Source organism: Dasypus novemcinctus, chromosome 6, assembly GCF_030445035.2.
Source record: "Dasypus novemcinctus isolate mDasNov1 chromosome 6, mDasNov1.1.hap2, whole genome shotgun sequence".
NCBI classification, from domain to species: Eukaryota; Metazoa; Chordata; class Mammalia; order Cingulata; family Dasypodidae; genus Dasypus; species Dasypus novemcinctus.
In genome coordinates, this window is record NC_080678.1 from 108,593,318 (window position 1) to 108,609,735 (window position 16,418).

At 44.9% G+C, this 16,418-nt stretch overlaps 1 pseudogene; it reads left to right on the plus strand.

Moving 5' to 3' along the window:
- Nucleotides 1-16,418, plus strand: part of LOC101410690 (contactin-associated protein-like 3) — a 191,870-nt pseudogene that overhangs the window by 44,253 nt on the left and 131,199 nt on the right.

Sequence of the window (16,418 nt, forward strand, 5' to 3'; positions counted from 1 at the left end):
ATTTGGAAGCCTGGCCTTTAGATTGCAAAAATGTGCCTGCCCTTACATGACCAGATCCCACTTTGGGGGGTCACACCCTTGCCCCATCCCCCAGCTCTTGTTGTCCATCTCCCATGAATTTCTTCACTTGACAGGAAGCAGAGGGTGCAGACAGTGTCTGCTGTGCTGGGTCAGTTTATTTTCTCTTTTTGCTCCCAGTTGTTTTGTAGTTGGCATTCTCTGTCTTGCAAAAATGTTGAGGATGCAGTTTGTTCCTTGGGGCTCCCCCCCTTAGAAAGATTATCCCACAGTTCCTTTGTCATCATTCCCCACCTGGGCACTGCCAGCAGCAGCCTGAGGTAGTAATTGTGCTTTGTATGTCAAGTTCTCCTCCAAGTCAGGAGTGCCCGTGCATTCCCAGCACTAAACATGGGTAGATGCTTGGCTCCACCATCGGTTAAATGCACCCCTGACATCCAGTGAAGGTGTGAGAAGGCTGGATGCTGATGCCCTGAGTTTGTGGGCCAGCAGCACACTGGTTCTGAGGGCAGGTGGTCTTCCTGGGGGAGCCCACCCACTCCCAGAGCGTACCCCCCCCCAGGACACCTGGACTCCACACACTCTGAAGAGCCAGTGAGCAGTTCCGAGCTCATCCTTGTATAAGCCCTGCATGTTCTTCTTCATTTATTATGATTATGAGCATATTTATTCCAGGTTTTACAAAAGCAGAGTCCTTTAAAATGGACTTTAATATTTCCTCCTTTCTCCTGTTTGTTTTTGTTTTTTTTTTCACATGAAAGGAGCTGGGGGCTGGACTCCGCTTGTGTCCAACAAGTACCAGTGGTTGCAGATTGACCTTGGAGAGAGGATGGAGGTCACTACCATGGCCACGCAGGGCGGGTATGGGAGCTTCAACTGGGTGACCAGCTATCTGCTGATGTCCAGCGACAGTGGCAGGAACTGGAAGCAGTACCGGCGGGAGGAGACCATCTCGGTATGTTCCTTGGTCCTGGGCCCAGGTTGTTCTCATTTCTCCATCCAGCGGCCCCAGCCTCACGTCGAGTAGAGAAACAGAACCTCAGTTACCTTACAAAGGTTTTCATGTATGTTCAAATGATACACACTGCATTAGCTCTCTAGGTCTGCTGTGAAAACTTGCCACAAACCAGGTGGCTTAAAACAGCAGACATTTATTCTTACACTCACTGTGAGAGAATTTTGAAGCCCAGAATTCTGAAGTCGAGGTGGCGGCAGGGGGTGTCTTCTGCAGCTCTAAGCAGGAATCAGCTCCGCAGCTCCCCTGGCTTCCGGTGGTTCCTTGCTTGTGGGTGCATCACCCCAGCCTCTTCTCTCCCCACAGGACCCTCTTCTCTACATTTGTCCTCAAGTTTGAGTCTCAAATCTCCAAGTCCTTTCTCTTATGAGGACACCAGTCATCAGCTTTAGGACCCAGGCTAAATCCAGGGTAATATCATCTCAAAATTCTTAAATTAAATATATCTGCAAAGTCCCTTATTCCAAGTGTCATAGATGGACATGAATTTTGGAGGTTCACTATTCAAGCCACAAATATGCATATTTAGTAAACACCTAAAAGTGACATAATGCATAGAATACTGGAAAAATGTTTAAATCCTAGTACTTCTATTAAAAGTATGGACAGCATCGTGTGCAATCTTGTTCGGTTTTGCTCAACAGCATTGGTGTTTGGCATCACCTCCACATTGTTTTAATGTTTAATTGTTTAATTGTTTAATCATTTAATGTTTAATTGTTTAATTGTTTAATGAAGTTGCTTTTTTTTTTTTTTTTTTTACTTCTTCTTTAACCTGAGGTTTCTGTATTGGAACATCTCCCTGTCATGTCCAGAAATGGAGATACATTAAAGGGGAGCTGGGGTGCATCTCATTTACCTGTGGCCACATTTAGCAAGTCTTTGTGTCAGGAATACTTTGGGACTGAGTTATTTTACACCAATGATCTTTCATCAAACTGCTGCATGCCAACAATTTTTGAGGCAAATTATGTTCACTTGCTTAAATTTGCTGAATTTTTAAAAGCAATGTAATTTACCACATTGTTTTCATTATATAATTTTTGAAGAAACCCTTATACCTTTGTTTAAACTTGCTTAGCTTTGACAAGTGTTTAGAATGATCCGATTTGTGGCTGAGGTGTGAGCCCAGTAAAAGATAGCCTATAAGAGAGAGGCTTTTTAAAAAGAAAGAGTGTAAGAGAGAGGCTATTTAAAAAGAAAGCTCCACCAACAAAACTAAAGGGAGTTCACTGTTGGCTGTTTGGAAATAAATGTTGTAAGGGGCAAGCTTGAGGAAATATGGTCAGGTGGGAAAGAAAATATTATTTTTTTACTATAAAATAAAAATTTAGAAAGGTTAGTTTGGATTGAAAGACCAGGGGCACCACAGTGTAATCAGATACCTGTTTTCTCTCTGAGTTATCTTGACTAGGGGAAGGTTATTTTCACAAACTAAGCAGGAATCTCAGCTGTGACTTAATGCACTTCACGCTGGACATTCAATGACCTCTTTGGGGCACCCCCTGGGAACCTAGATCTGTGTGATGCCTCACTGGGGCCATTGACTGGGTTGACCCACTTCTTTTGCAAGAATAAGTGCTGGAGACACTATGGCAAACTAGGGTCAGCAGACATGGGCTGGGAGCTGACACCAAAAATGATCTCATCTATGGCTGTGGTTCTAAATCAGGTTTAGCTGTAAAAACCGATGGCTGCTGTGTGATGCTTGTTGATATCACTATGTTGATTAAGATTTACGCTGCTGGCCACATTCAAAGGAGACATGGAGACACTTGGAGAATTCTTAATTTCCTGCTAAAGGTGAGCCATGGGTCCCTTGTTGTTTACTCTCAGAGAGAAATAGAGCTAGGATGATCCAAACAATAGGAAAGAGGTCAGATGTACCAGACAAGCTGATCAGTAGCAATAGAGTTTGGGTTGCAACTTAATTTTGACTTACCCACCCATTCCCCATCAATGTGTAAGCTCCCTTTAAAAATAGACTTTTGTTTATTACTTACTGATAACTGGTTAAATTGGAATAATTTACCCTTAGATAATATCAGTTGAGTTATCATTACCATTTATATTGTAATCTGTTTCCTCTTTTTAATATTTTTAACCAGAGCTAATTTTATTTTCACAGAAGTAAAATTTTACTTACCAATATGTAATAGTTCATTCTATTATACTCATTTAAAATAAACACAGGCTGATGCCTGTATCTCCAGCCCTGTCATTCATAGTTGGTTTCACAATAAATTTATTAGACCATCTGTCCTTTCCCTGGGCATTTGTTGTAGACATGAATTGTGAAGGTCCATGTTCATGAATTTGAATATTTATTTCCATTACCTAAAATATTATCACTCTTGGTTAATGAAAATAATATGCGTTTTATTGTCCTCATCATGTATATAGATCTGATTTTTAAATTTTTAAAAAATTTTTTGTTTGGTATTTCTTCCTATCAAGTGGAGATTCCTAGTTAAATCCAGTGTTTCCTCATAGTCATGTGGGTACAGAGGTTTTCTGGTATGAGCAGTTTCCCCAGTGTCTGTGATTTTATCTTCAGGGCCGAGAAGGACTCACTTGTCTCCTTCTTTCTAAAATGTCCCACTTGTGAAAATGAATTTTTCATGGGCTTCCAGCCCCCAGGATCCATGCTTTGTGTTCACTATTAGTTCTGATCCCTGGCTTAATAAAAAAGGAACAAAAATCTGTACTTTGCATGAACTTCACGCTCAGGGCACACGACCAGGGATTGCTCGGACGGACGGCTGACTCATTCTGAGGAGTGGGGAGAGAAAAGTCATGAAAGCGGAGGTCAGGGAAGGCCCGTGTTTACACCCCTGGTGGATCGTGGGCTCTTCCTAAACCCTGCAAAGGGCTCCCTGCTCTCGCCAGGTGGCAGGTGAGTCCGTGGGGCTGGGTCTGAGGTGAGATGCACTTTAAAGGGCCCTCTGGAGGCATGGTGTGGACAGCCGTGTTCAGGCAGGTCAGCAGAATGGACACGACACACCGTCGGGGCCACTGGACCCTCTTTACTTAGTGCAAGTGGCCAGGACTTGCTCCCCAGCAGCCTTTGATGCTCATGGCACACGTGCATGCACACACGTGCCCGCATACCTATGCACACACATGTATGTACACACATGCACGCACATGCACACATGGAGTTTCAGCTTGATGCTGGGGACAGTGGCAGGTGTCAAAAACAGAGGCAGACTTCCTCCTAGAGGACCGTTGTAAGGGGAGGGGCTGCTTCAGCAGGGGAAGGGGCTGTGGCAACCCGGAGCCGCTCTGACTGCAGGCTCAGCAAACGGCTCATTGGGCAAAGGGGTTTCTTCAGGGGGAAGGTGGGGAGGTGGGATGAGGGGGGCATGATCAGACAGCAGTGTGCTTTCTGGAAGGTGTCCTTAGAGTCAGGCATCTGGAGAACAGAGGAAAGCTTTGCACAATTTTGGCGGACAAACATTTTGTTCACATTGATGGGATCAGCTGATCTCTGGGGCAAAGGCGGCGCCCAGCGGGTGGCCAAGCAGGGCGGCCAAGCCTCGCCCGAGATGCGGGGAGGGCTGGTGCTTTTCATAAACCTTCTTTAAACACAAGCGGCCCAGGGGTTTCTTAACCCTCACTGTTCTCCAAGATCACAGGGCTTGGGTAAAACTTCAAGTCAAAGGGATAAAGGTTGTTTCAAGGTCAGGTTTAACCCTTGAAAAGTGCACAGGAGTCATGGAAAAGCTCACAGCCGTGGGCCGCTGGGGAGACAAGCCCAGCCGGGCAGGGGTCGGGCCGTGGGCAGTCAGTCCCCGCCGCGTGGGCCTTTGCATCAGTTTCCGACGCTGCCTCTCAAATCACCCACCCGCGGGGCTCAGGCACCAGCCAGTGCGCCCCCAGCCCTGGCTGCGCAGGGGCCCAGGGCACCTCCTCCCAAGCGCCTTCCTGTCCTGGGGCCTTGCCCGCGGGTGCAGGGCGGGGCTCCCCTCTCCCTGCTGGCGCCAGCTGGGCCCCCCCACCAGATCTAGCCGAGGCGCGGCAAGCAATCTCTGCTTCCTCCCCCACCCGAGGTCTGGATGGATTTAAAGGGCTCAGGTGAGCAGACCCGACCTGAGGGTGCAAGGCCGTTCCGAGGGCCCCTGTGTGTGTGGGGGCGGGGAACTCAGCAGACCACGTCCCCTCCGCTCAGGCGTCCTGAGGGCAGAAGCTGGGGCTGCAGTGGGCGCTGCAGGGGAAAGCGGGCGCCTTAGCCGGGGATGAAGCCCCGAGGGCGCGCCCCCCGCGAAGCCTGCTGTGCTGGGGGGTGGGGCGGGCGAGCAGGCAGCGGGCGCTCCCTGGCTCGGCCAGACCCCCAGAACTTCACCTGCGTCTTCATCGTGACCCCCACCCCAGGAAACCAGCTCTCCATTATCTAGTAAGTCGCTGAGCTGCTGGCTCCGGGAAGGCTTCCGGCCTGCGCTGCCCCCAGGGCCCGACCGCTGTGGGGAGGGCGAGGCGAGCCCCCTCCAGTCGGAGCCCGCCCTGGACCGCGCCAGTGCGGCTGGTTTTGAGAGACAGGTTGTTCTCCTGGATGTGTTGGCTGCGCGAAAACCACACGGAGAAGGACGTCTTGGAAAACAGGCCTAAGGGTTTTGCAGCCAGCGAGAAGATGCTCTCCTGGCTTCATGAGAAATGAGTGCCCACAGAACATGACAGCTGAGCAGGCCACTGCTTCCTTTCAAGTCGTTTTTGGTTTTTGTTGTTGTTGTTTTTTTTCTATTTAAAAATTAAATCTTTAAGGAGTGGGTGCAGCTCAGTGGTTTGAGCACCTGTTTCCCATGTACAAGGTGCCAGGTTCAATCCGCCGTACCTCCTGAAAAATACACCTTTTAGTGGAAAGGGCTGTTCTAAGATTCCTTTGGATCTATCAGCCACACCTATTCTTGCATCTGCCCTAACGCTTAGCAGTTAATTTCATCCTGAAAACCAATATCCAGCCAGAATGTAGCGGGCTTTGACAAGAGATGCAGCCTCATGTTCATCTCGGGTGAGGAAGCACAGACGGTGCTTCTGCTTTGATGGGCAAAAGGTGGATTAACTGCAACGTTCTCTCCTACCGGCGACAGCTAGGCCAGGCAAACACATTTGCAGGTCTCAGAAGACCAGTAGCTGGAGCCTTCACTTCCAATGTCCAGGCCCTTCTGGAGGGTAGCCCGTGGCTGGCATTGCAATCAGGCCGCTCAGAGAGGTGGCCAATGGTGGACCTTGTCATCAAGCTGGTTGTGGGGAGACTGGGGACCCGCGTTAGGAAAGGGCACGTGAGAAGTTCTCTGAGTCAGCCCGGGAGGAAGGTGGGCTCAGGGTTGGCGCAGCACTGGGAGTGTGGCTGCCGGGTGAGCGCTTCCCAGGTGTGCCAGCCGCTCCCCAGGTGAGCCAGCACGACCTGCCAAACTCGGAAGGGGCCGTCCATGGGGAGGGACAGGCGTCCTCCCCGAGTCCTGGCTGCAAAATCCAACACGTGGAACCTTCACCAAGGTGAAGCCCACTGCGTGCGAGAATTAGGCCAGCCGCTGAGGGGCCTTAGAGATGGAGAGAGCACCATGCCTCCACGCGTCAGGAGCACGAGGAATTACACGCGTCAGGAGCATGGGGCGTGACAGCCCCACTGCCGGCCCAAGCGCCCAAGGAGCCGCGCCAGTCAGCTCAGAGCCTGTGCAGACGGCCAAGGCAGGAGCGCACTTGTTCTTGAGATTTTTACTGTTTACATAGATAAATGCTGGCGTCACTTCAAATCAATGTAAATATCTTAATGGAAATCTTCCTAAGCTATTCTAAATAGTTCTGTTTTATGATTACCTTCAATATAGATAAAAGGCTAAGTGCCCGGAACTGCCCTCCTCCCTGTCAGCACTGTTAAGAAGAGCCGGCGTGATTTGTGGAATTGCGGGGGTCAGTTCCTGAAGTTCCTATTGTACTTGTAAAGTGTATACATTGAATATGTATATTGAAATGTTAATTTGTGTAACTCATTTAAATAGGATGATATGCTAAAACTGACCATGTAGAGGTAGCAATTATTCATGAAAGGTAGTACACAGTTATAATTATTCATTTAAATATGAGAGGTGTTCTGTGAAACTAACTTGCTGCTAAATGGAAATCAAATTCCCAAAGTCATCAAATCAGAAGACTTATTTGAATCCATTAAGGTGAGCTATACTTCATTCCTTCCTTTTATAAATATTCTCCAATTCTGCTGAACAGGCTATTTGTGTAAATGGTTAACAGAACATGTTTGCCTTCTCTAAGGATACATTTGAACATGGGTTAACTCTCTAGCTGTTTTCCCTAATTTTCCCTTAGAAACCCGATAGGGTGGACTCTCAGCTCTGAGCAGGCAACATTGCTCTGGTAAAAGGCCCCAGATAGAGGCCCTGATTCTCGACGGGCAGACTACGCATGCACCACGAGCCCTGACACCTGGCGGGGAGGTGGAGCTCTCGGCCACGCTGAGTGCCGACCATGTGATGCCGTCCCTCCTTCCCCGGGGCTTCAAAACCAGCACCTTCCAATGCCATAGCCACAATCCATATACCACTCTAAATTCAAATCAATTAAAGTTAAATAGAGTTAAGAGTTCAGTTCCCTGATTGGACTCCCACATTTCCAGTGCTCAGTAGCCACGTGTGGCTGGTGGTTACTTAATTGCACAGTATAGATACAGAGCAATTTATTATTTCCAACATGTCCATTGGACAGTGCCAGGCAAAACCATGCAGGCTTCTCTCCTCTCACCTGGGAAGTCACCTGGGGGAGAAAGTCATTGATGTTGCAAAGGCTCTTCCTACTAAAGAGGAATGCCTCATGCCACCGTGGAAGCATGTAGCATCCCTGGATGTGTCACCTGGCTCATCACTTACTGTGTCACTGGCATCATCTGGAGAATATTTATAAAAGGAAGGAATGAAGTTTGGCTCACCTTAACGGCTTCTGTGTCACACAGCTGTGATACATGGCTGCATCACCTGACTGGGTCACCTGTTATGTCACCTGCTGCATTACCTGCCTGCAGCTTTTAAATAAATTGGTGTCAAGAGAAGCTTATGGCAATCTTGTAAGTCTGAGTAATAGTGAGCAATATCTCTTAGTGAGTATCATAAGCTAATTATCAACTAAATAAATTTGAAGCATCCCTGCAGGGCTAAATATACACAAATATATTAACAATGTTTCCATTTACCATTTTAATAAGTGTATTTTTAAAATATGGTCTCCATGCTGCATATTTCTTACTGGTCTCTCCATTTTCAACTACCTTGCCAACAAACCTGTAACATGAAACGTTCTCCCCATTAAGAATCTCTTGAGAATTCTGGGACGTGGATTTGTTCTGTTTCCACGTCTTGCTCTCATTCACCAAGTGAGCCTAGGTAAACACAACCTCAGCTGGCGCAATTGGAGAAACAGTCACCTCGGCCGTTATTCTGAGAGACGTGTAGCAGGCGCTAAGGCCTCCGACATGCATGAGGTGATATTCATTGTTTTTAGTGTCTCTTTGTCTGAGCAGTAAGACAAAGTGCTCCTTGTTTAAGGGGTTTTATCAGCACCTATTTGAATGATGACTTTCAGAAACTGATGACGATGTCTAACTAACATGGCTGTTTAGAGAATAATGAAGGTGGAGGCAGCAGACCAAGGCTTCTGAGGAGGCAGGAAGAGGACAGCTCTCGAGGCACCTGCGGTGTCGCCCTCCCCTCTGCTGGGGGTTTCTGGGGTGTGCACCCTTCTGTGCCCCGCTCACCGTCCTTTGTGAATGAACTGAAGAAGTTGGGCATTACAGGAGCGGCACAGAAAGTGTCTGCAGGGGCCTCTGCTCCGTCCCCAGTTAGACCCCCGTGTCAGTGTCCTACTGATTTTTCCACAGCAGAACCTACTCGTTACGGACCTCAGTTTTTATTTAAATTACATCTGGTCTTCTGGACATGACCTGCTGGCAGTAACCAATGACTAAACTCAATGTCAAACCATGGAATAAAATCTCGGTATCTTCTGTGTGAAATAATGCTCTTTCCTGTTTCCTCAGGCTTCCATTTGGACGTAAGATTTGGTGAGGCCAGGCACTGACACTTTTACTCTCTGCTTCATAAACAAATGAATTTAGGTCATGTAAAGCATTTCATCAGTGTTTACCTGAAAAAAATCACTGCTAAAAAATGGTCAATTTACAGTAGGAAATTAGTTAAGAAATTAAAAAATTCATTTCAGCGCATGAAACCTTTCAGAATGTCTTTAGATTTTTTCTCTTCAATAACTATAGTTTGCTAAGTCATCACTGAATCTCTCAATGCAGGCAACATATTCCTAAAATATACTTCTCAAGGGAATATTTTCAAAATACCTACTGGATTCCACTGTAATTAAACCTGTGTTCTCACTGAAAAAAACACTGACTGTAATGCAGTGGGTGACCCCTGTCTGAGAGCTGTCAAGTTCTTCTTTAGGAAATTACTCAGTATCCATTTACATGCATTTCAAGCCCGGCATCAGCTGCATCACTCACCTGTGGCCCCTTCAGGGCTCCCCTATGGAATCAGCTGTAATTGGGATTATAATTACACAGTTAGGATCTCCGCCCCCTCCCCTGGGAGAGGGGTAAGCGATGTCCAACAGAGGCTTTTATAAATGTAGAGAAACAACTTATCCTAAACTTTAAGGTGAGTAAAAAAACATCCAAGAACTTAGTAAAATGTTACAAATGCAGGTTTGCTGGCTTGGGCCATGGCCGAAGTAGGTCCTGATTGGGCCACGAAGCCCTGCTGTACCCCAGTTCTAGAGAGATGGACCAGGGGTGGGCATGTGGGGGGCATGCAGGGAGTAGATGGGGTGGGGGTGGGCATGCGGGTGGTGGATGGGATGGGGGTGAGTGTGCATGGGTGAGGGTACAATGGTGGGCAGGCCTGGGCCTGTGGGGTGATGGGCTGGCTGGGGGTGGGCATGTGGGGGTGGACTGCAGGTGGGTGTGTGGGATAGACAGGAGGAGTGGGTGTAGCGGGCTGTGGAGCTTGCAGACTTGGGGCCGTGGGACCTGGGCTCTAACCCTCGGTGGGCCACTCACAGCCTGGGTGGGCTTTGGTTACTTTTTCTTCTTCTGTAAACTCGGGAAATCCGAGAGCTTCCTGTGCCGTTAAAGTGTCCTGGATGGTGAACACCGTGGAAATTGCGAAGCTCTTATAGATGGAAGCTCTGCTGTCTGCTTGTTTCAGAAAGCTCAGAGCATATCGAAATGCGAAGCTGATTCTCCACACGCAAATACCATCTACAGATGGAGCTGTTTCAACTTAGGGACACCTCCCACCTCTTGGCTACTGTTCTTTGAAGTATTGGGGTTTCGAGTGCAGCCAGTCTCCCATCCAGGTTCTCTGTGTAGTGTCTGAAGACTAGCCTCTGCTCCCACCCTCTCCAGCGTGCCTCTGGGTGCTTTAGGGGAATAGCCTAATTTGAGATTTTTGTTTACATCAATACACCGATGGACCTAAAGGCAAACGAATCCACCCATCTGCCTTCTCTTTCTCCAGAGCTCTCTCTTCAGAGTCGAGGTCTTGGCTGGGCAGGGTGGACCAAGAAGGAAGTGAGTGGAAGCACTGGACTGCTCTCTGTCCCAGGGGTCTCTCTTTTCTGGCTTGTCACATAAATGGGAACACACAGCATGCTGTCTTCCGTGCTGGTTTCTGTAATGGCAATGTCAGGGTCCCCCCCAGGCTGTGGATGTGTCAGGAGCCCATTTCTTTTCATTGCTTTGTGGCTTCCATTGGTGGAGTTGCCTATTTTATTTATTCACCAGCCAGCAGGCTGTGGAATCGTTTCCAGTCTTATAAATCTTGCCACTGTGGACACTGGGGTGCAGGTCTTTGTCTGGCTGTTTCCATACGTCCTCAGTAAAAACCTCGAATGCGGTTGCTGAGTCATAGGAAATGTTTAGGTTTGGCTTTTTAAGAAACTGTCAAACTGCTAAGTGACTGTAACATTTTACAGATTCACTAGAAAGACGGGGGGCTTCCAGGTTCTCCACATCCTCACCAGCATGTTATTCTGACTTTTATTATAGCTTTTAGTCCGCATGTAATGGGATCTTACTATGGTTTTAGGCGGTATTTCCCTAATGATAAAAAATGTTGAAGGTCCTGCCAAGTGCTTTGTCTGTCTTCTTTGGTGAAATGTCCATTCATATATTTTGCTCATTTGTTCATTGGATTGTTGTTCTTCTGATTATTGAGTTATAAGTGTCATATCTTCTAGATACAAATCCTTTATCCAATATATAATTTGCAAATATTTCCTCCCAATCTATGGCTTTATTTTTCATTTTCTTAAAGGTGTCTCTGAAGGAAAACATATTTTATTTTTATGAAGTCTTGTTTTTTTCTTTGATCAATTGTGCTATTAGTGTCGTTTCTTTTTATTTTTAGTTACGTTAGTTGTAATTTTCCCATGTATCACCATCATATTCTTAACACTTTTAAAAGAAAAACATTCCTGTATTCATACTGTTAATCTTACTGTCATTTCTAACTCCTTACATTACTGAGGTGCGTATAGATTACCTGCCATGTTTCCCTCAAGAAGTTACAATGTTTTAGCAATTATATTGAGGCCTGTGATCCATTTTGATTAAGTTCTGTGTATAGTGAGATAAAAGTTTAAGTTCAGTTTTTGCATGTGGATTTTTCATTGTACCGGCACCATAAGCCTATCCTTTTCTCATTTCAATGTCTTGATACTTGTTGTAGATTCTTGTTTTAGTTGTTCTAAAAGTATCAGTTTAGCCAAGTTGGTTGATAGTATTGTTCAAACGTCAATGTCATTGCTGATTTTCTGTTTATTCTATTAATTATTGGTAGTGATATAGTGAAGTCTGGCTATCACTGTTGAATTATTTCTGTTTTCAGTTCTGTCACATTTTACTTCATCTATTTTTGGGCTCTCAGGTTTTATTCATTTATAATGTTTAAATTTTCCTCAGGAATCAACTCTTTTATCATTAAGAGATGTCCCTATTTGTCTCTAGTAATAATCTTTGCTCACAAGTTTATTTTGCCTGACATTAATATATTTATTTGAGATCTTTCATAATTTTGTATTCCATAATGTACCTTTTTTGTGTGGTTTTACTTTCAATTTATTTGTACTTTCCAAGTAAAGTGATTTTCTTGTAGACAGCATATATTTGGATTTTTAAAAATCCAGTCTGACAATCTCTGCCTTTATATTGAGGTATTTATTTATTCAAATTTAACATAATTATTGATAGAGTTCGATATACATATATATTTTCTGAAATGCATATGTTTAAAATTTGTTATCTCATATTTGTGAAGGCTAGAAATCCATAATCAAGGTATTTCCATTTCTGGGAAAGGAAGATCCTTCCTGCCCCTTCCAGCTTCCAGCATTTGCTGGCATTCCCAGGCTGGAAGCGACATTTTCCCCATGTCTTCTAAGGGCAGCAGGCATATTGGGTCAAGGGGCCACCCCACTCCTCTGTGACCTCATCTGTTTAAAAATTTTAAACTTTTCATTGTGGTAACAAATATGCAACTCAAAATTTCCCTTTTCCACTACATTTATATGCACAATTCTGTAGTATTAATTATATTCCCAATATTGTGCCACTATCACCAATATCCATTACCCCTACATTTTCATCACTTCACACAGAGACACTTCAGTTGTTAATCAGTAACTCTTCCCTTCCCTGTCCTGCCAAGAACCCACATGCTACCATTTGTCTCTGTGAAGTTTGCTCCTCCCAGGTGTTTCACATAAACAAGACCATGCAATACTTGTCTTTATTTGTCTGGCTTATTTCATCAACATTATGTCTCTAGGGTTGATCCTTGTCACATGCATCTGAACTTCATTCCCTTTTATGGCTGAATAACATTCCTTTGAATGTATAGAACACATTTTGTTTAACCATTATTCTGTTGATAGACACCTGGGTTGCTTCTACCTTTTGGCGATTGGCAATAATGCTGCAATGAACATTGGTGTACAAATTCCTGTTCAAGTCACTGCTTTCAGTTCTTTTGGGTATGTACCAAGAAATGGGATTTCCAGGTCTTATGCTAATTGTATTTTCAATTTTCTATGGAATTGCCAAACTGATTTCCACCTTGGCTACACCATCCTAGAGTGTCACCAGTAATGTGTAAAGGTTTCTAGTTCTCTGCATCCTCACCAACACTTACTATTTTCTGTTTTCTATCTTATGATAGACTTCCTAGTGGGCATGAAGCAGTATCTCATTGTGGTTTTAATTTGAATTTCCCTAATTACCAATTTTTTTTTCTTTTTTTTTTTAAGATGACTCTATTTGTATGGTAAGCATTATTATTATTTTTTTTTCTTTAAGGGTAAAATGGTAAATATTTTAGACTTTGGGCCATTGGGTCTTTGTCACAACTTTTCAACTCTGCCATGGTAATGTGAATGCAGTCATTGGCAGTGTGTAAACAAATGCTGTGTTTTAATATAATTTTTTAAAATATTTTTTATTTATTTTTAAAAGATACATAGATCACACAAAATGTTACTTTAAAAATTATGAGGTTTCCATATTCTCTACTCCCCACATCCCCTACCTTTCCCATATCAACAACATCCCCCACTTTTCCACATCAACAACAACCAGAATTTGTTGTTTTAATATAATTTCATCTATAAAAACAGGTGACTGAACTGCAGGTTATAGATTACTAAAACTGCATTAAATAGTTATATTTAGTGTGACATTTTAATTCCTTTATTGTTGTTTTGTTACTTTTCTTTATTATTTTTGACATGGTCTTAGTGGTTCCTCTAGAGATAACACTATGCAACTTAACTCATCATTATTCTTCAGTGTAACATTAATTCTGGTAAAATAAAAAATGTAGCTTCAATATAGATCCATTTACTCTCCTTTCTTTATGCTATTACCATAAATAACTCACCCATATATGCATGTGCTGGCTTAGAGCTACGTACTACAAAAAAAAACGTGTTTTTAAGCATCATCCATTCCTGTGGATGTGGACCCATTATAAATAAGATTTCTTCAGGATGTTCCTCACTAAAGGTTTAGCCCACATAAATCAGTTTAGGCTTTATTCTGAATTACTGGAGTCCCTTATAAGTAGAGTATTAGTCAGATGAGGAAAAAGCCACAGGGAAAAGCCAGAAGCTGCAAGTCAGAGGAACTGAGAAGTCAGAGCAGCCACTTGTGCAATGTCATGTGACAGGAAAGCCAAGTGCCAGGGATTGCTGGCAGCTTCCAGGACACTGCAGTCCTCTGGGAGAGAACATCACCTTGAGGATGCCTTGACCTGGGACTTCTAGCCACAAATCAGGTGCCAGTAAATTCCCATTGTGCACATCACCTCATTGCATGGTATTTACTTTCACAGTCAGAAAACTGGATAGTTTTTGGTACCAGTAGAAGAATACTACAATTGCAAATGCCAAAAAATGTGGCAACAGATTTGGAATTGGATAATAGGTGGTAGTGGAAGAGCTGTGAGTTACTTGATAGAAAAAGCCTGGATGCCTTTAAAGAGACTGTTGGTAGGAAGATGGATGTTAAAGGTACCTATGATGGGGCCTTAGAAGGAAATGATGCATGTCTTACTGGGATCTGGAAGAAAGGCTAAAGTGGTGGAGAACTTGACAAGATTGCATTCTGATGTCAGATGGAAGGCAGAACTTATAAGCAATAAACTTGGATATTTAGCTCAGGAGATTTCCAAGGTGTGTGGAGGGTGCAGTTTGGCCTCTCCTTACAGCTTATAGTAAAATGTGAGAGGAAGGGATAAGATAAGAAATGAACTCTTAAGCATAAGAAACCAGAAATTGATTGGAGAATTCTGAGCCTATCCAGATAGTATTCTGAGAATAGGCCCAGACATGGCTGATCAAGGAGCTCCCTGAGCTTCCAGACAGTGAGTCCATGGACAGTGTACCGTGTGAAGGTTTTACTGAACATGCATCCAGCCATTTCTGTGCAAGCCAGCAGTGGAAATGCAGTTTTGCAGGAAGGATCTGTGGAAAGTTCATTTTCTGATGGTTTGGACCCCTGAGAATTGCACACAAACAAAGGAGATTTTTAAGAAATTTGTATGAGTGGAGCCACTGCCAACCTAGATGGAAAGGGACAGGAAAGGATGAAGTGAAGGAAGAATGATGTCAAGGGCAGAAGCAGGGAAGCCAAAATGTGGACTCAAAAGATCTCCTCAGGTCTGTGTGTGGAAGGGGCAGGTCCACCCCTGCCCTTGAAGTCAGGCCATCTGCCCCAGTGCTTGGAGGGGGCAGGCCTTGGGCCTCTTACTCAGGGAGAGCCTGGCTGCCACCTGGATTCTTGGAGAAGGTGGGCCAGTGCCCCAGGGTTTGTGGAGAGCTTGGCCACAAACCCCACTCTTAGAGAGGGTGGAGTCTGTGTCCCAATGTTTATGGAGAGCCTGGCCACCATCCATCAATTGGAGAGGGGAACCTTCACCCCAGTGTTTGGGGAGAGCGTGGCCACTGTGCAAATGCTTGGAAGGAGTGAGGCTGCTGCTCCATCAGTCCCAGATGACAAAACATTGACTTACCAGTGACTCTCAGACCTTGAAATCTAATGGAGTTTTATCTGCTGGGTTTTGGAATTGATTGGGACCTGTGACTCCTGCTTTCCAATTTCTCCCTTCTGGAAAGGGAATGATTATCCTATGTCCATCCCTCCACTGTACATCAGAAGCAGATAAATTGTTTTCTAAGTTTAACGGGTCTAAGTTTAACAGGTCCACTGACAGAGAGGAACTGGCCTATAAATTCCATTGTTGAGACCAACACATTCCATGACATTTGCTTTAGCAGTCATGAAACTAAAATATGCTTTATACCCAACAATCCAGTGTTATGATTATTGCTTTATGCCATTTTATATTGTTAAAGGAAGTTGTTGTAGGCACTGCTGAGTCACAATGAAACAATATATATTTGGTTTGGCTGCCAAGACCAGCCCACATATGCCTCGAGGGCTGGAAAGGTCTGTTACTCACTTAGCGAGGATTGCTGGGAAGACCAGTATAGGATCCTCGAGCTGGTCCAAAAGAGGCTGAGAGAATAGAAACAGGAAAATGGCTTGGGTTTTTATGGTGGTTAGAGTGTCAGGCTGAGGGCCAGGGCTTGCATGGTTTGAATCTCCCACTGGCACCCAAGGAAGAGCCCATGGGTTTTCTTCTCAGCTTATCTGGATGTGGCATGGTGAGTAAAAGAGAGGAGTGGGGCTCAGCAGCTGTCAGCAGCCAACACAAGGTCCCAGCCCTCTCTCTTCCTCTTCTGCCCTCATCGGGGCAAGCTGCCATTGTCAGCCAGAGTTCTGGGGTGAAGTGAAATAGAGTGTGATTCT